The sequence below is a fragment of the Dermacentor silvarum genome, chromosome 10 (assembly GCF_013339745.2).
Source record: "Dermacentor silvarum isolate Dsil-2018 chromosome 10, BIME_Dsil_1.4, whole genome shotgun sequence".
In the NCBI taxonomy this organism is placed as follows: Eukaryota; Metazoa; Arthropoda; class Arachnida; order Ixodida; family Ixodidae; genus Dermacentor; species Dermacentor silvarum.
The window spans coordinates 89712484-89732788 of NC_051163.1; the positions used below are offsets into that span (position 1 = coordinate 89712484).

Below are 20305 nucleotides of genomic sequence, written 5' to 3' on the forward strand. Positions count from 1 at the left end.
GGTTCATTATACGTCCTTTGAGTGAGAAAATCCGGCGTGATCAAGCCATGGTACCGAAAATGGCCGACGGCACTGAGAGTAAAGACACGTTAAATATCTCAGGGAGGTTCCTGTAAATGAAGTAAACTAATGGCTTTGGAAAGATACAATGGCACATGTGTGCATGGATGGGAATCGAACCCGAGCCTCTGAGGTGTGAGACCAGCAGGCTTTACCGACGCCACAGCGGTTCCACGGTTCTCGACGGCTAAGTTAGTTACCGCAAACGTACCGCTATGTCTTTGTCCAATATCTCATACAAATTATTGTAGTCTTGTATGGGGGAAAACGTCACAAAATATATTCAGACGTTATCTCTTTTACAAAAAAAAGCATTGCACCATGTTGCTTGTATTTCTTACGACAGTCATTCGAGGACCTTATTTTCTAAGTTTAATGTTCTCCCATTTCATTACAATTATCAGTTTAATCTTGCTATGAAATAAAAAGAAAGCGTAAAACGAGGCCCCACGGTATTTACTGATCTTTGTAATCTCAGCAAACCTCATCACATCAAATACGACATTCGGGAGCGAGAAACTTCATGCCGAGACTATCATGCCGAATATCGGTATTACTGAACAGTCTTGAAAAGGAAAACATGGATCTTAGGACTGTTTCACGTCGAATTCTCAAGGAATTTTTCATTAGCCGTACGATTGCATGTGAATAGTGTATGTTGCTATATGCGTTTCCTTTTTGTATCGTGTCCGCACGTGTGCGCGCTTCTGCATGCGCACAAGTTATTATTGATGAAAGCCAAACCAACACCCATGTCTTTATCAACGAACACACCCCCTTTTCCCTCTCCCTGCAGTAGTATATTAACCGCATTCAATAAACGACGTCGTTCACTCTTCTACTGATGTCCCGGCGTTTCACTTCGGCACTTGGATGCCGATACACTTTTCTTGTTTGGAATAATTTTGTATTTGTCTTGTATGTGAAAGTGCTTTAAGATATTGTTACGCGAACAACGAGTCAGTAAGACGGGCAACTATTTACAGGATGTATTTACAACAGCGGTTGCAGCGCTGACCGGTTAGGTTCACAGCGCGAGCCAGCTCGTTCTTCCTCTTCTTTTCTCGAGTGATGGCGCCCGCGCGCCTCGGTCAAACAGTCAAATACCACATGCGTGTAGCATAATCCCCCGGCGGCAGAAGCGACGTCCCGGAGCGTCTAAATGTCATCACTGGGAGGGTGATACTGCTTCAGTCGTGTAACGTGCACGATATCGCTGAACTGGGAAGCAGATGGAAGGTCAGGGGCGATCTCGTATGTGACGGGAGTCACGGCACGAAGCACTCGGTAGGGGCCTGTGTAACTCGACAGCAGTTTTTCTGACAGGCCGACCTGACGCGACGGAGACCATAGAAGCACCAAAGAACCAGGCGGGAAGTGCACGTCTCGGTGTCGCTGGTCGTACAAACGCCTTTGACTCTCTTGGGAGTTCAAAAGGCGGTCACGGGCAATTTCCCTTGCGTGAGCAGCGCGGGCGACGGCATCAAGTGCATATTCACTGGTGGGTGCCGCGTGAACAGGGAGAGTTGTGTCGAGGGGCAGTGCTGGTTCTCGGCCGAACAGGAGGAAAAATGGGGAATAGCCGGCTGTGTCGTGGCGCGAGGAATTATAGGCAAAGGTGACAAACGGCAGAGTGAGGTCCCAGTCTGTGTGGTCTGAAGAGACATACTTCGCGAGCATGTCTGTGAGAGCGCGATTAAGACGCTCCGTGAGGCCATTGGTTTGCGGATGGTATGATGTGGATAGCTTGTGCCTCGTGGCACAGGACTGCAGGATGTCCGCGATAACTTTTGACAGGAATGTCCGGCCACGGTCTGTGAGAAGTTGTCGCGAAGCTCCATGTAATAAAATCACGTCGCGTAAAAGAAAACCGGCAACATCTGTGGCGCAGCTTGTAGGGAGCGCTCGGGTGATGGCGTAGCGCGTGGCGTAATCTGTGGCCACAGCGATCCACCTGTTGCCAGAGGTAGAAAGAGGAAAGGGGCCAAGTAAATCTAAACCAACCCGAAAGAATGGCTCCGCGGGAATGTCGATTGGTTGTAAGTACCCAGCAGGTAGCGTCGATAGTGTCTTGCGTCGCTGGCATTTATCACACGCAGCTACGTATCTTCGAACGGAGCGAGCAAGCCCAGGCCAAAAGAAGCGTCGGCGGATCCGGTCGTAGGTACGTGACACACCGAGGTGACCGGCAGTGGGGAGGTCGTGAAGTTCGTGGAGAATAGCCGAGCGAAGGTGTTTAGGGATCACAAGGAGTAATGCTGGGCCGTCGGGGTGAACGTTGTGGCGGTAGAGTACGCCATCTTGAAGTGTGAATAAGCGAAGGGAACTGTAGGCAAGTGGAGATTCCAGGCGGTCAATGATGACACGCAAGGACGGGTCACGGCGCTGCTCGTCGGCGACATGGACCAGAGGAAAAACAGAGAGAACGCAGGCGTCGGTGTCAGGCTCAGACGTAGAGGTCGGGTCTTCGACTGGGTAACGACAGAGGCAATCTGCGTCCTGGTGTTGGCGTCCTGACTTGTACGTCACTGTGTAGGGATATTCTTGTAGTCGGAGAGCCCAACGACCGAGCCGGCCAGTAGGATCCTTGAGCGACGAAAGCCAACACAGCGCATGATGGTCTGTTATTACTGAGAAGGGCTTGCCATATAAATATGGGCGGAACTTTGAAACAGCCCAGACGAGAGCAAGACATTCGCGCTCGGTAATCGAATAGTTGCGCTCTGCAGTTGTCAGGAGTCGGCTAGTGTAGGCTATAACGCGGTCGTGTTGGCGTTGCGCTAAGACGGCGCCGATCCCATAACCACTGGCATCGGTTCGGACCTCTGTTGGTGCGGACGGGTCAAAGTGGGCCAAGATCGGTGGATTAGTCAGAATCGTGATAAGGCGTGAAAATGCGGCAGCCTGAGGGGAACCCCACGTAAAAGGCACGTCTTTCTTCATAAGTTCAGTGAGTGGTTGAGCGATTGCTGCGAAATCTTTCACGAACTGTCTGAAATAAGAACAGAGCCCCACAAAACTCCGGACGTCTTTGACAGACTGAGGTACAGGGAAAGCCGTTACTGCTCGAACCTTCTCCGGGTCGGGTTGTACTCCGGAAGCATCGACGAGATGGCCGAGCACTGTAATCTGTCGGCGCCCGAAGTGACACTTCGATGAGTTTAATTGGAGCCCAGCCTTGCGGAAGACGTCAAGGATGGCTGCAACGCGCTCAAGGTGCGTCTCAAATGTAGGAGAAAACACAAGGACGTCGTCGAGATAACAAAGGCAAGTTGACCATTTGAAACCTTGAAGCAGAGAGTCCATCATCCGTTCGAACGTGGCGGGGGCATTGCATAAACCGAACGGCATAACCTTAAATTGGTAGAGGCCATCTGGAGTGACGAAAGCGGTCTTTTCTTGATCTTGCTCATCGACGGAAATCTGCCAATAACCAGATCGAAGGTCAATGGACGAAAAGTATTTGGCGCCGTGAAGACAATCAAGAGCGTCGTCAATTCGTGGTAAAGGGTAAACGTCCTTCTTAGTGATTCGGTTTAGGTGGCGGTAATCAACGCAGAAAGGCCACGTGCCATCTTTCTTTTTGACGAGCACGACCGGCGACGCCCAAGGACTCGACGAGGGCTCAACAATGCCTTTGGCGAGCATCTTGTTTTCTTCCTGCTGAATAACTTGCCGCTCTGCCGTGGACACACGATACGGGCGGCGGTGAATGGGAACAGCATCACCAGTGTTTATCCGATGCTGAACAAGGGACGTCTGAACAAGTGGGCGATTTTCAGTGTCAAATATGTCGCGGTAGGACAACAAAAGGCGATATAGGGCAGCTGCTTGATCAGGGCCGAGGTCCGGAGCGACCATGGGACGTAATGGGCCGTCGAGGTTCAAGGCATCCTGTGGGTAATCAGGAGGATCTGGAGACGCGTCGGCTGCAAAAGCAGTGACGTGGTCGTCTGTCACAGACCGGAGCGTGGCCACCACTATGCCTTCAGGTAAGACTTGCTTCGTCAAGCCAAAATTGATGACGGGGAGACACATCCGATTAGCGGCAAGGGTAACGACGGAGTGTGGCACAGAGACGTCGCGCGCCAGGAGGACGTCACGAATAGGTGCAACGACATAGTCGCCATCAGGCACGGTTGCCGTTGAGGCCAACTCGACGAAGGTTAGTGCGTTTGGAGGTAACCGAACAAACGCTGTAGTGCAGAGGGTGTTCGGTGGTTCGGGGCGAACGTCGGAAACAAGAGGAAGCTCGAGGCACAGCGTACCGGTGGAACAGTCGATGAGGGCAGAATGCGTCGTCAGAAAGTCGAGCCCGAAGATGAGGTCGTGAGGGCAACTGGCCAGCTCGGTGAACAGGACTGGAACGTGGCGGCCAGCAATTCCTACGCGCGCAGCGCACATACCACTGACGGCAACAGTGGCGCCATTGGCGACGCGTACGGCCCGAGTGATGGCAGGCGTAAGAACTTTTTTGAGGCGACGACAAAGATTAGGGCTCATTATGGACACTTGGGCTCCAGTATCAACCAATGCCTTGAATGGTACACCATCCACGTCTACGTCAATTAGGTTCGCGTTCGGGAGGAGCGTCAGCGGAGGATTTGTACAGGACGGACGGGATGCAGCACTACACAGTAAAAGTTTTTACACCCAGAAGGGTGTAAATAGGCTTGTCGCAGAGACGACACCCTAAGGGTGTAAGTTAGCACCTATTTTACAAGGTGCCTTTTCGGCACACCCTAAAACAAGGGTGCCCATGTAAAGAAACTGTAGGGTGTTGTGATAACACCCCAACCGAAGGGTGGCAGCTACACCCTTCATTTATTTTTCCTTATTTAACACCCACTGTGGAGGGTGCCAGATGGGTGTACAGCCCCTGTACCAGATGTCAAATAGCTTGAACCGAACTTTAAAGTGGAACACTTTATAGATGAATGAGACCTATGGCATATTGCTTACAGTTGCCTGAACTTAAATGTTTTTTTTTAAGTTAAATTATAGTTAAACAATATATATGTATAATGCATGTGGAGATTTAAAATATTATTCCATGAGCCGTGCTTTGAAAAGTGCATGTTGTCTCATGCAGGAGTTCAATATGCATCATGGTCTCAGTCATCGGAGATGTATCACTTTTTTTAAAATCTGCTCAAGCTATACAATTCAAACACAAGTTATACGTATCGTACACATGCACTATACACACACAAAAACATCACATTTAGCATGTCTTAGATCTCTGGCTAATATGTATTCTGCTTCACTCCATGGACATACAAAAGAAGTCACTGCTGCATTCGTACAAAAATGCAAAGCTTAACTAAATGGTGAAGCATATATATGAGACCTATATGTAACAATTTGAAAAGAAAATGTGAATGAACTTTATTGTATTTCATACAAGGAGCAATAAAATACAGACATTATTTGTAAAGTATCACTGCAGTTAACAATATATAGTTTGCAACTGATCACAGTAATTCACATGGATCACAGTATATCTGTGGTATAATATACGTGTATACTGAGTACAAGTGAGAGAGTACGAGTGAGTAAAAACAGAGCAGCCATTTGCAAAAAAAAACTGTGGTGGCCTTCACACAAAAAAATTATAGTACATTATAATAGAGGTGACACCGTGTATAACTGCTCTTTATCTGTGCATATTTCACCTGAGTACACAATAAGATTTGTTCAACAGTATATCACACAACTCTGTAAGGGTGTTTCTACAAACACATTGCTGATATGTAAAAACAGCCGTTCTGAAATAAAACAACGGTTCCTTTGGAGATATGCCACCAGCAGTGTCGACCACGAGGTTATGGGTGATACATGGTAATTAGTTGCTAAATAACAAAAATAAAATACATTTTATTTTTAAAAGAGTAGACTGTTGGGCTAGTTGGTGTTTAGTCATAGGAACCATTGTTAAAAGCGCAAAACCACACAACACAAGATAAGACCAGACGAGGACAGGCGCCTGTCCTCGTCTGGTCTTATCTTGTGTTGTGTGGATTTGCGCTTTTAACAATGGTTCCTATATTTTATTTTTAGTTTGAGTGGACTCATCGTAATCGGGAAATTGAAGCAAGGTCTCTGCACAACACATATAGACTTTAGAATCTGGAAAAAATGCAATTACCCACACAACTGCAGCACGATGAACTTTGGCTATCACAGCACGCGAAACTGTACCCGAGGCTACAGTGAGCACAAAGACGCGCCCTTCGAGGGGGCGTTCTGCTCACATCACCCAACAGTGGGCAGCAATAGGGATTCGTGCAGTGTGCTGGTAGCCCGCTGCTGGGCGACGTAAGCAAAATGTTGCCTTGAGTTTCAGCAGCATCTCAGTTTCAGTTTCGCGTGCTCAGACAGCCTAAATTCATCACGCCACAGTTCTGCGGGTAATTGTATTTTTCCAGATCCAAAAGTTCACGTCTTGTGCAGAGAGCTTGCTTTAATTTCCTGGTTACAATGAGTCTGCTGAAACTAAAAGATATATTAGATTGTTAATTAGCAACTAATTACCAGATATCACCCATCCACCCATGGTCGGCACCACTGACAGCATTGCTGTCTTCTAACGAGCCGTCCTTGTACTTCAGAACGACTATTTTTAAATATTACGTAAATTCTTTGTAGAAACACCAGTATATGTAGTATATAAGCGACTAGCTTTCACGCGGATGAGGCATTGGCAACACATGTACAAAAACTAAACGAGCTAAAGATACTACAGCTTGCCAGCAGATTCATAAAGGTTAAGCAAAGGCTGCCGGTATTCATGATAATGTAACAGTACTTCAGCCTGATAATTGTTCCACGCAACATTGTTTTACAATCCAAAACTTGTAAAAACCTTGTAAAACCTTATAAAAATTGGATACTCTGCTGCGTTTTGACTAGTATGTCAGGCCTCAGCTGCTAAGTTATACATAATAAACATAAGACATAGTTCATAAAAGGACAGTCAAACCACAAAAACTTTCACTTGTATTGGGTAGGTTACACAATGCAACACATGCGCAAAATATAAAATATTGACCAAGCAGCATGTTACGAAAAGTTGAGCACTGGCTGCCAGTGTTGATGTGCCCTATAAGGGAATACAAACGTTAACAGTTGTATCATGCAGTACTTATAAGCTGGGACATTGTTCCCTGACTGGCAAATAGGTTTCATAAACAAACTATGTTAAGGAAGAGCAAGCAAGCTATAATCTTTGTATAAAACTGCTGACAATTGTTTCACACACATTAATGTTAAGGCAGACCTCATTAGAACTAGACGTATTGTAATATTCTTTTCAGCACATAGCAACACCCACCAACGTTTTCGATAAGTACGTGCAGACTACACCAACGTTTTCGATAAGTACGTGCAGACTACAGTACACCCCGTTTGTTTTTGCTAACCTACACTTGGGCACTATTACATTGTCTGTCAAGTCATCAGAACAAAAAAAGGTGCAGTCTATAGGTGGTTGGCACAAGCAGCGGAAGTTACTGGATCATGCTATTATCGTGATCAAAAGAAAGAAAATGATACATTAAAAATTGCACAAAACTATTGCTCAAGCTATTGCACAAAATTGTCAGGCTAGCATTCGTATGGTAACGTACATGAACCTCGGTGTCGCATTGCCTGCACAACTCTGTTCACAAACTTTGTAACAACCCCTTGGCATTATTACATTCAAACGAAAAAACAATCGTTCCAGTACTGCACTGGTGTTGAAGTATTTAGGCCCATATACTATGTTCAATAAAAAAATGCACTCATGATTGCGATGACCCCTTCCTCCGCATTTTTGACCATGAACAGCCGCTCCTTGTCGACACAGAGGTGGAGAAACTCTGCCTGTTCCAGGTTGTGGCCAGAATACACCACACAGGGGGTGAGTGGAACCCTCTCGTCCTGCAATGACAACAAAGAAAGCTTACTGATCATGAAAGTATATTAATGCTTTTGTGTAAGCACAATATAAAGGGGTTGCTATGCTTGTCACGGAGCGGCATACTTTCGAGAGATTTCGAGTGGTTTTGACGCCAATTAACGGCCGCCAAAAAAAAAACGTCGTGTCCTCACTGTGTGGCGTATAATTTCGAGAAGGCGACAGGCCGATTACTTGGCGTCAAAAATGTCGTGGCCCCACGGGGTGGCATCTCGTTTCGAGACATCGACACGCCGATTAACGGACCTAGAGGTGTGCGTCCGTGTGGTGCATGCAGTGCCGGGGCTCGACCTTGGAGAGAGGGCAATCTACCATCCTTCGTCCATGCTGAAAGGGGCACGGCCAAGATTTTTGGGGGGAGTCATGAATTAATTAGGTGAACTCTGCATACCGGCAGTTCCCCTACATAGGGAACTAGAGAAAGGAGAGGCTATTTAAGCGCACGTTTTGGTCCCAGCTAATTATTCTAGAAGCTGAACCTATGTGCTGCTGAGAAGCCATCAGGGGGCTAGTGCCGTCCAGTATCTCCTGGGCTGCCTGGCCACGTCGGAATTTCGAGGAACTAGTTGACGTACGAGACTACAAACCAACGTCTGCAACGAAGCTCACGGTAGATCGCCTTAAGTTAGCTCAACCTGCTTGAGAGGAGACATCAAACTAGACTCCCGGAAATCTAGCCCAGCAATTGCAGCCACCTCAGCAAGATCGGCCCGCCAGCATTCTTCCGGAAAGCTTCGCGCGCCGACTTCACGGTTTATGGTCTTGCTGCTGCCCGGCCACGCGTATGACATCGTTGTTTTCTTTTGAACATTATTTTAGTGAAATGCTGTTATGTGTTATTCTTGTATATTTGATCCACGCCCTGTTTCATATGTGTATGTATTGTTAATTGCTCATCACATTTCTCTGTCATTGTGTTTCAGGGGCGCTATAACGTAAAAAGATTCCAAACTGTTTTGATTCCAATTTCTGCAATCAGCCTCCACGATTGGTCAAAACATTTTCAAGCCACTCCCAACTTCGCCTGTCTGTCACGTCACGTCACTAAAACCGCGACAGCTCCCCATCTGATATAACGTGTACACACTGATTATGCATGATTAAACCGCACAAAAGAAAAATCATTCCTGATTCGACGCCTTTTCACCATTAGCCCTCTGCTATTATCCAATGTTTTCTGGATACGCCCACTTCGCCTATCTGTCACGCGACCTCACAAAACTGCGAAAACTCACCACGTCAAAGTGACGTGTATGCGAAAAAAAATGAATTATGCCGAATAAAACGGAAAATTTCTCTTAATAGCCACAGACTGCCCCATTCCGAAAGGAATAAAAGATGGCTGCCCGCGGATCACTCAGGCTCTCGCTACTCGAACCTGCCGGTGAGCATGTAATTATTTGCGCATGATAAAAATTTTTGTGTATGAGTAAAACGTTATCGAGCCTTTTCGCCATGCATAAAACATCGCTCTGCCAACTCTTCCTTGCTGAGGATCCGTTTTAGTGGCATTCTTATTCTTCCATTGCACGTTGCCGCGATTTTCGACCAGCCACCGCAAGCTAAGTAAGGCGAAGCGGACCAATCGGAGAAGCTGGCACCACCCTCTTCATGCGGTTATCTATTTTCACTGTGCTGGCTCGGCCCCATCGAAACCCTCTCCACTAGAGCGTGCTCCTCTTGTCAGCTAATTAGATAAGAAAAATCGCTGACTATAAGCAATGTTATTGGTTTTCAAAGCGAACAAAGGTGACCTCCTATAAACGAGGAGAGTGCTTGATTGAGTTGTTCAGACAACGCCGCGGGTCACCGCCCGATGCTTGCATCGGTGACATCAGGAGTTTGCAATCAAAACTGTTTGGAATCATTTTACGTTATAGCGCCCCAGGTGTGTTTGTATTGTGTCTTTTTTATTTTATTAATTGTGTATACTCATCTGGCGAAAATATCTGTTTTTTTTGTTTACTCCCGACTCTGACTCTTTCACTCTGTTCGTTTGAGTACGGAAGACCAACCGGCTTGTATACCCCATCGATTGACTTCGCGCCGACGATGAACGGGTGACAGCTATGACACTTATGCAAGCAAGTATAATGTCATGCAGCCTTAAGTGCAAACAATGTAGGCTGTAGAGAAGCTTAACACAACCCAGCATTATTCGAATAACCTGTGTAATCCAAGCAAGGTCATTTTTGCAGCATAAATGCGCCTCACATCGAGTGCAATAGCAGTTCAAAATTGTTCGTTTGTTCATCCTTATGTTTTGTATATTGACTTATGATTTAATTGCCGTTTTTTATTATTTATACATGTATTGTTGTTGTTCTTCCTAACATGTACAGCACTTATTAATCATTGTATCGCCCCCCCCCCCTATGTAATACACTCCCTTTGAGGGCCTTTACCGGTAGAATGAATAAATAAAAATGAATAAATAGCTGGTGAAATTAGGTAGCATGTCCAGTTCACATTAAAAAAAAAACCATCTGGATCTTTATACAGTTGCCAAACTGTTTCTACGATTGAAGCCATTTGAGGAATAACAGCATTGTTTAGATCTGATTTCATTAACAATAATGTGAAGGAACTTACGTCCTCATGTACAAATAGCGCTGGCACTGCTGGTTGTTCCTTCCCATTTGAAGTAATTGTGCTCAGAGTTGCAACAGCAAGGAGGTCTGTAAACAGATGACAATTCGTGTTAGCTTCAATGATCACACAGATATGTGCAATACAATTGCACAAAATTCTTGTTCTTTTTGTACTTGTAAAACCTCTGTTTACCTTTGATTCAACAATATCTTTGTTTTATAAAAGTGCTGAATATATCAATCACAAACCAAGAGGTTATAATCGTCACACAGAAAATTTCGATCGCGATCGAGGGGACCGCACTACCATGTAGTTCAAACATGGTAAATTCCTCGTTGGCGTAACCTATTCTCCGCGCACAGGCGCGGTATTTTGGACAGCCATTCCCGCGCCTGCGGGTCAGCCATGCCAGATTATACTTTTCTCACGCCTTACGGCGCTCTACCTTCAAAATACCATCACTGATTTTCCCGGGGGAGCAGTTTAGGCATTTTCTTTCAGTTAATATGTTTTGAAAAGTCACGGAGAGCATACGGAATGACCAACCGGCTTGTATACCCCGTCAATTGACTTTGCGCCGACGATGAACGGGTGACAGCTGTGACACTTATGCAAGCAAGTATATTGTCATGCAGCCTTAACTGCAAACAATGTAGGCTGTAGAGAAGCTTAACACAACCCAGCATTATTCGAATAACCTGTGTAATCCAAGCAAGGTCATTTTTGCAGCACAGATGCTCCTCACATCGAGTGCAAGAGCAGTTCAAAATTGTTCGTTTGTTCATCCTTACGTTTTGTATATTGACTTATGATTTAATTGCTGTTTTTATTATTTATACATGTATTGTTGTTCTTCCTAATATGTACAGCACTTAATGATTGTATCGCCCCCCCCCCATGTAATACACTCCCTGTGAGGGCCTTTACCGGTAGCATGAATAAATAAAAATGAATAAATAGGTGGTGAAATTAGGTAGCATGTCAGTTCACATTTAAAAAAAAGCATCTGGATCTTTATACAGTTGCCAAACTGTTTCTACGATTGAAGCCATTTGAGGAATTACAGCATTGTTTAGATCCGGTTTCATTAAGAAAAATGTGAAAGAACTTACGTCCTCATGTAAAAATAGCGCTGGCACTGCTGGTTGTTTCTTCCCATTTGAAGCAATTGTCCTCAGAGTTGCAACAGCAAGGAGGTCTGTAAACAGATGACAATTCGTGTTAGCTTCAATGGTCACACGGACATATGCAATACAATTGCACAAAATTCTTGTTCTTTTTACTTGTAAAACCTCTGTTTACCTTTGATTCAACAATATCTTTGTTTTATAATAGTGCTGAATATAGCAATCACAAAGCCAGAGGTTATAATCGTCACACGAAAAATTTCGATCGCGATCGAGGGGACCGCACTACCATGTAGATCAAATGTGGTAAATTCCTCGGCGTAACCTATTCTCCGCGCACAGGCGCGGTATTTCGGACAGCCATTCCCGCGCCTGCGGGTCAGCCATGCCAGATTATACCTTTCTCACGGCTTACAGCGCTCTACCTTCAAAATACCATCACTGATTTTCCTGGGGGAGCAGTTTAGGCATTTTCTTTGAGTTAATATGTTTTGAAAAGTCACGGAGAGCATACGGAACGACCAACCGGCTTGTATACCCCGTCGATTGACTTCGCGCCGACGACGAACGGGTGACAGCTGTGACACTTATGCAAGCAAGTATAATGTCATGCAGCCTTAACTGCAAACAATGTAGGCTGTAGAGAAGCTTAACACAACCCAGCATTATTCGAATAGCCCGTGTAATCCAAGCAAGGTCATTGTTGCAGCATAGATGCTCCTCACATCGAGTGCAAGAGCAGTTCAAAATTGTTCGTTTGTTCATCCTTACGTTTTGTATATTGACTTATGATTTAATTGCTGTTTTTTTATTATTTATACATGTATTGTTGTTGTTCTTCCTAATATATACAGCATTTATTAATGATTGTATCGCCCCCCCCCCCCCATGTAATACACTCCCTTTGAGGGCCTTTACCGGTAGAATGAATAAATAAAAATGAATAAATAGCTGGTGAAATTAGGTAGCATGTCCAGTTCACATTAAAAAAAAAAACCATCTGGATCTTTATACAGTTGCCAAACTGTTTCTACGATTGAAGCCATTTGAGGAATAACAGCATTGTTTAGATCTGATTTCATTAACAATAATGTGAAGGAACTTACGTCCTCATGTACAAATAGCGCTGGCACTGCTGGTTGTTCCTTCCCATTTGAAGTAATTGTGCTCAGAGTTGCAACAGCAAGGAGGTCTGTAAACAGATGACAATTCGTGTTAGCTTCAATGATCACACAGATATGTGCAATACAATTGCACAAAATTCTTGTTCTTTTTGTACTTGTAAAACCTCTGTTTACCTTTGATTCAACAATATCTTTGTTTTATAAAAGTGCTTAATATAGCAATCACAAACCAAGCGGTTATAATCGTCACACAGAAAATTTCGATCGCGATCGAGGGGACCGCACTACCATGTAGATAAAACGTGGTAAATTCCTCGTTGGCGTAACCTATTCTCCGCGCACAGGCGCGGTATTTTGGACAGCCATTCCCGCGCCTGCGGGTCAGCCATGCCAGATTATACCTTTCTCACGCCTTACGGCGCTCTACCTTCAAAATACCATCACTGATTTTCCCGGGGGAGCAGTTTAGGCATTTTCTTTGAGTTAATATGTTTTGAAAAGTCACGGAGAGCATACGGAACGACCAACCGGCTTGTATACCCCGTCGATTGACTTCGCGCCAACGACGAACGGATGACAGCTGTGACACTTATGCAAGCAAGTATAATGTCATGCAGCCTTAACTGCAAACAATTTAGGCTGCAGAGAAGCTTAACACAACCCAGCATTATTCGAATAACCTGTGTAATCCAAGCAAGGTCATTTTTGCAGCACAGATGCTCCTCACATCGAGTGCAAGAGCAGTTCAAAATTGTTCGTTTGTTCATCCTTACGTTTTGTATATTGACTTATGATTTAATTGCTGTTTTTTATTATTTATACATGTATTGTTGTTCTTCCTAATATGTACAGCACTTAATGATTGTATCGCCCCCCCCCCATGTAATACACTCCCTGTGAGGGCCTTTACCGGTAGCATGAATAAATAAAAATGAATAAATAGGTGGTGAAATTAGGTAGCATGTCAGTTCACATTTAAAAAAAAGCATCTGGATCTTTATACAGTTGCCAAACTGTTTCTACGATTGAAGCCATTTGAGGAATTACAGCATTGTTTAGATCCGGTTTCATTAAGAAAAATGTGAAAGAACTTACGTCCTCATGTAAAAATAGCGCTGGCACTGCTGGTTGTTTCTTCCCATTTGAAGCAATTGTCCTCAGAGTTGCAACAGCAAGGAGGTCTGTAAACAGATGACAATTCGTGTTAGCTTCAATGGTCGCACGGACATATGCAATACAATTGCACAAAATTCTTGTTCTTTTTTACTTGTAAAACCTCTGTTTACCTTTGATTCAACAATATCTTTGTTTTATAATAGTGCTGAATATAGCAATCACAAAGCCAGAGGTTATAATCGTCACACGAAAAATTTCGATCGCGATCGAGGGGACCGCACTACCATGTAGATCAAATGTGGTAAATTCCTCGGCGTAACCTATTCTCCGCGCACAGGCGCGGTATTTCGGACAGCCATTCCCGCGCCTGCGGGTCAGCCATGCCAGATTATACCTTTCTCACGGCTTACAGCGCTCTACCTTCAAAATACCATCACTGATTTTCCTGGGGGAGCAGTTTAGGCATTTTCTTTGAGTTAATATGTTTTGAAAAGTCACGGAGAGCATACGGAACGACCAACCGGCTTGTATACCCCGTCGATTGACTTCGCGCCGACGACGAACGGGTGACAGCTGTGACACTTATGCAAGCAAGTATAATGTCATGCAGCCTTAACTGCAAACAATGTAGGCTGTAGAGAAGCTTAACACAACCCAGCATTATTCGAATAGCCCGTGTAATCCAAGCAAGGTCATTGTTGCAGCATAGATGCTCCTCACATCGAGTGCAAGAGCAGTTCAAAATTGTTCGTTTGTTCATCCTTACGTTTTGTATATTGACTTATGATTTAATTGCTGTTTTTTTATTATTTATACATGTATTGTTGTTGTTCTTCCTAATATATACAGCATTTATTAATGATTGTATCGCCCCCCCCCCCCCATGTAATACACTCCCTGTGGGGGCCTTTACCGGTAGCATGAATGAATAAAAATGAATAAATAGGTGGTGGAAATTAGGTAGCATGTTCACATTAAAAAAAAGCATCTGGATCTTTATACAGTTGCCAAACTGTTTCTACGATTGAAGCCATTTGAGGAATTACAGCATTGTTTAGATCCGATTTCATTAACAAAAATGTGAAGGAACATACGTCCTCATGTACAAATAGCGCTGGCAGTGCTCTTTGTTCCTTCCCATTTGAAGCAATTGTCCTCAGAGTTGCAACAGCAAGGAGGTCTGTAAACAGATGACAATTCGTGTTAGCTTCAATGATCACACGGATATGTGCAATACAATTGCACAAAATTCATGTTCTTTTTTACTTGTAAAACCTCTGTTTACCTTTGATTCAACAATATCTTTGTTTTATAAAAGTGCTTAATATAGCAATCACAAACCAAGCGGTTATAATCGTCACACAGAAAATTTCGATCGCGATCGAGGGGACCGCACTACCATGTAGATAAAACGTGGTAAATTCCTCGTTGGCGTAACCTATTCTCCGCGCACAGGCGCGGTATTTTGGACAGCCATTCCCGCGCCTGCGGGTCAGCCATGCCAGATTATACCTTTCTCACGCCTTACGGCGCTCTACCTTCAAAATACCATCACTGATTTTCCCGGGGGAGCAGTTTAGGCATTTTCTTTGAGTTAATATGTTTTGAAAAGTCACGGAGAGCATACGGAACGACCAACCGGCTTGTATACCCCGTCGATTGACTTCGCGCCAACGACGAACGGATGACAGCTGTGACACTTATGCAAGCAAGTATAATGTCATGCAGCCTTAACTGCAAACAATTTAGGCTGCAGAGAAGCTTAACACATACGAAAAGGCTGGCATGAGCGAAAATACTGCTCCAGGACAGTAGCCCCGGTCTCCACTACGGCCCCTACTGCTCCCCCGGGAAAATCAGTGATGTTATTTTGAAGGTAGAGGCGCGAGAAAGCTATATAATCCGGCATGACTGATACAGGAAGAGCGCCGCAGTCGTGAGTATGTCCATCCGACGTAACGCGCCCGTGCGAGAATAGGTGACGCAAACGAATAATCTACCCCGAACGTAATCCTTTTTCCCATTCACGCGTCCTTTTTGCCGTAAGACGCCGTTTACTGGCATTTTCTAAACAATATTTCTGATCGCGACGCCGGCTTACCACATACAAACAAGATGACAACGGGCTTACCTCGTCAGCAAGTTACGAGCACGTAGACTGTTGAACATCCGTTGAGGGGGTAGCGCTGAGCCAACACGGCTGAGCTCAGCGCTACCGTTGAGGGCAGGCTTTCCGTATCCAAGCATGCACATACGTGCACCTGAACACACGACTTCTTCGATGCCATTGCGTGCAGAGTTTTGTAGACGAAGTGAAACACATTCAGCACAAATATCCCCGCGCTATGACGGCACATCACGAGCACACACGCGCACGTCACACAGCGACAAATTCGGAACTTCGCCATTTTGAACATGCCGAGAGTCAACCAGCGTAACCATCCATCGCTTCTGTTCTTCGCTCCCGTTGCGTCAATCTCTGTTCCTTGGGGCCTTGCTCCACTCTTGAGTACAAATCAAGACAAATTTACGGCGAACTAACAATCTGCACAACATAAAACGATAAAAACCGACTGACTACACATTCGCAGCTGCATCAACCGCTTGTTAGATCCTTCGAGACCGGAGGCGCAGCGCACGGTGCCCCCTGGTGACGCGCTCTGTGAGCACGGATAACAAATCAGATTCGGTTTCGTTTTCCAGTTTATGCTGTAGTTGCTGGAACTGTAAAATTATTGCTCGACAAATTATTTAACTCTGAAAGAGGATAACGCTTCCTCTTCGACAAGGTAGTGCAGCTTGTTCAAAGAGATAGAAAAAGCAAGGAGAGGAAAGGCAAGCAAGACAACCAAACAAGCACTGGGGATGGCAAACCCCAGTGCCCCTGTGTTGCAATGCAGTGCACTGCAATCTATCTAGTGTAGTGCTAATTTGGGGTGGTTGGTGCATGTAATGAGCGGGTAAATAATGAGTTGTGTCATAACTTTTTATCAATGTTAGAACGTATATTTTACGAGGACTGATATCCATAAAAATACTTTTTCATTAATATTTTGATAGGGCACATTGTTATTTCAATATTGAAGCGAGACAATATGTGAAGTTTAGCCATTTGACAGAAATGCTGTCAGCGGCACCAGCGTCGCAAAATATACACCTGAATAGTGTCGCATAATGCACTGGTGTTCCACAAATATGCACCAAAAAGCTTTTCTCGAAAAATAGAAAGGAGAACGTCATGCAAGCACTTTTCGAAGGAATATCTTAAAAACTTGATTCGCTCACCAAGTTCGCACTTACTGGGTGCATTTTGCGTACAGGCTGACTTGAATTTTGTAATTACCGCATGCTCTTTAAATTGAAAATGAAAGCTAGCCGATTGCAATAAGTACATATGGATTTTAATACTTTACGATAGATACACTTAACATGAATTGCCTTGAACACTGTATTACCGAATAAAGCGCCTTTATTATCACCAATGCTCTGGGCATGTTATATATAGCCTTTGTTGAAGACGCATGCGCACACATGTGTGTACGCATACATATTTGTGCGTCACTTACACCCTTCTTGAGCATAAAGAAACACCCTTGGTGCCAATCGGAGGGTGCAAAAGATGTACGCACCCTATATATAGGGTGTAGTATTGTAAAATAATGACAAAAGGGTGTGAAAGGGTGTAAGCAAGGGTGTTAAAATCAAAATACACCCTTTTTACACCCTTTTGGGTGTAAAAACTTTTACTGTGTACCTCCAAGAGCTGCATGGCCTAGTTTTCCGTCCGGCGGTTTGGCGAGGAAAAGCGGCGAGGTTGGGGTGACGGGGAGCGACGGCGTTGAGGCGACGGCGATCGCCCGGAGGAGCGGCTGTCAGGGGCATCAGAAGTAGAGTACGGACGGCGAGGTGAGTAACGGCGAGCGTCGGCGTATGGGCGAGGAGCAGGGAATGAGCTCCAGTACGGCGGCATCCAGGTGCTGCGGCAGTGGCGGGATACGTGACCAACTCGGTGGCAGCGGAAGCAGATCGGTTTGTCGTCGGGGGTACGCCATTCAGCAGGATTGCGTGGTCGGGGAGCGAAATACTGGTCGTTGAAGGACGTGTCCATAGGAATGGATGCCGAATCAGGTCGGGAGACAGAGCAGGCGGTAGGGATGCCAAGGTTAGCAATTTCTTGCCGCACAACTGCTTGTATGACGGAAATAGTAGGAGCCGCTGGGTCAAAGGTACCGTCGAGGGGTCGTGGATGAAGGGGGGCTGGACTCGCCGCTTGAATCTCACGGCGAACTAGACGAGTGACGTTTTCTTGAAAAAGTCGTGTGGCAGGAAGAGCGGAGCAAGAGGACGTGACAGGGGTGTTTGGGAGCCGGGAAAACTGTGGGACGACGCGGCGGCTTTTGGCTACCTCGAAGCGGCGGCATTCTTTGACGATGGCGTCGACAGTAGAGACGTCGTTATAGACGAGCAAGTTGAAGGCGTCGTCCGCGATGCCTTTTAGGATATGGCCCACCTTGTCAACCTCGGTCATGTGCTCGTCGGCTTTCCGGCAAAGCGCGAGCACTTCCTGTATGTAGGCGACATATGATTCTGTCGACGATTGGACACGGGTAGCAAGCTCCTTTCGCGCAGCCTGTTGGCGACCTGACGGGTTGCCAAAGAGGTCGCGAAGCCTCTCTTTGAAAGTGTCCCAGCTGGATATCTCAACCTCATTGGTGCGAAACCAGACAAGCGGTGTCCCGTCCAGATAATATATCACATTGGCAAGCATGATGGTAGGGTCCCAGTATTGGCTTCGGCTAACACGCTCATACATGCTGAGCCAGTCGTCGACGTCAACGCCATTTTGGGCGGAGAATGTCCCAGGATCACGGAGACTAGGAACCGTAACGTACGTTGTGGTAGGCGCCGCAGGTGTAGGTGGCGACGGGGTGTTTCCATCGGAAGCCATGGCTGAGAAGACGACGGTGCGGCCGCTTCGGAGCTCCGTGGCGAGGACGGGGAACGTTCCACCTCCACCACGATGTTACGCGAACAACGAGTCAGTAAGATGGGCAACTATTTACAGGATGTATTTACAACAGCGGTTGCAGCGCTGACCGGTTAGGTTCACAGCGCGAGCCCAGCTCGTTCTTCCTCTTCTTTTCTCGAGTGATGGCGCCCGCGCGCCTCGGTCAAACAGTCAAATACCACACGCGTGTAGCAATATTCCTATGTACCTGGAAAAATGTATTGTTTCATCACGTTGCATAAATCTTTAATTTTTGTTAGGAGAAGGCGTGTATTGTTGGTAAAAAAAATTGGTTACAGTGTATGTCTTTCAAAACATTTTGTATCGTGTATAGTTGAGTGAAAAGAGTTCAGAAAATGTCTGCTGCCAAATATTGTAGGGGCAGGGGCCTTTGTGAAGCCGCTTAAAATAGCGGATTTTTGCTCCTGTTCTAGCATATGTACATTTACAGATGAATGCTGACATAAAGGAATTGAATGGAAAGGTGTGCCTAGTGCGTACGTCATTGCACACGTCACGTCGCAGCCATCTGACTGCGAGGCGAAAGTAAGATGATTTATGTTAGGGTAAAGTGACTTAATGTGGAGTGAAGTGAATTAAGGTGATGTAAAGTGAATCAAGGTGAATTAATATCGATAAATATTGATTAGGGTTGATTACGGTGAATTAAAGTGGAATGACGTAGATTGCGGTTTGTAAATAATACAGCAAGGTATATTAGGGCGGATTGAAGCAGATTAAGGTGGAATAAGGTTGGTACAAAAATAAAGCAAGGTGGATTAAAGTTGCTACAAATTGAAGCAGGTCGTTTAAGGTAGTTTTGAAGGACACGTGACAATGTGACGTAACGTATCATGGACGTAACCAATGAATTAAAAACGACAAATTCTTTCGCTTTCAAATCACGTAAGGATACTTAAGTGACTGTCAAGTTCTGATATCCTCATCTCACCCGAGCTCCTCAATTGTATTGTGCGTCAAGCTTTTTCTAAGATGAACAGTGAGATTACACGTTTCGTAAATTTTGTGTGACACGTGCAGTACTGGACTGTGCCCAATACACAGTCTATATAACACTGATTTTTATTGATTTCCCTATTTTCACGATTAACTATTGTAGTGCTGAGAGAGCTCCACCCCACTATAAAAGTCACTTTCTCCATTCTGTTGCCATCTTGTATTTCGTTGACTGAATCTAAACTGTTGTTGTTCACAGTTCGCTTGGAAATTTCTTTGTATGAGGGCTGGGTGGAATAAAAATTTCTTTGATCCAGGGCCGGGTGGAATAGAGCCCGCAACCTCCACCAAAAAGATGTTA

At 45.2% G+C, this 20305-nt stretch overlaps 1 long non-coding RNA gene across 4 annotated transcripts; it reads right to left on the reverse strand.

Annotated features, from left to right (window-relative positions):
* Nucleotides 1-4692: 4692 nt before the first annotated feature.
* On the reverse strand, nt 4693-16775 carry LOC125940625 (uncharacterized). 4 transcript variants are annotated; one of them, XR_007463818.1, is made up of 6 exons: nt 16111-16775; nt 15074-15159; nt 13959-14044; nt 11725-11810; nt 10613-10698; nt 4693-7983 (listed from the first exon to the last, which is right to left on the reverse strand). It is a non-coding gene; the product is annotated as an uncharacterized LOC125940625 (long non-coding RNA). The 4 variants fall into 4 exon arrangements; XR_007463819.1 differs by lacking the exon at nt 13959-14044 and having other exon boundaries at nt 16111-16772; XR_007463820.1 differs by lacking the exon at nt 11725-11810 and having other exon boundaries at nt 16111-16772.
* Between the last annotated feature and the right edge of the window lie 3530 nt (nt 16776-20305).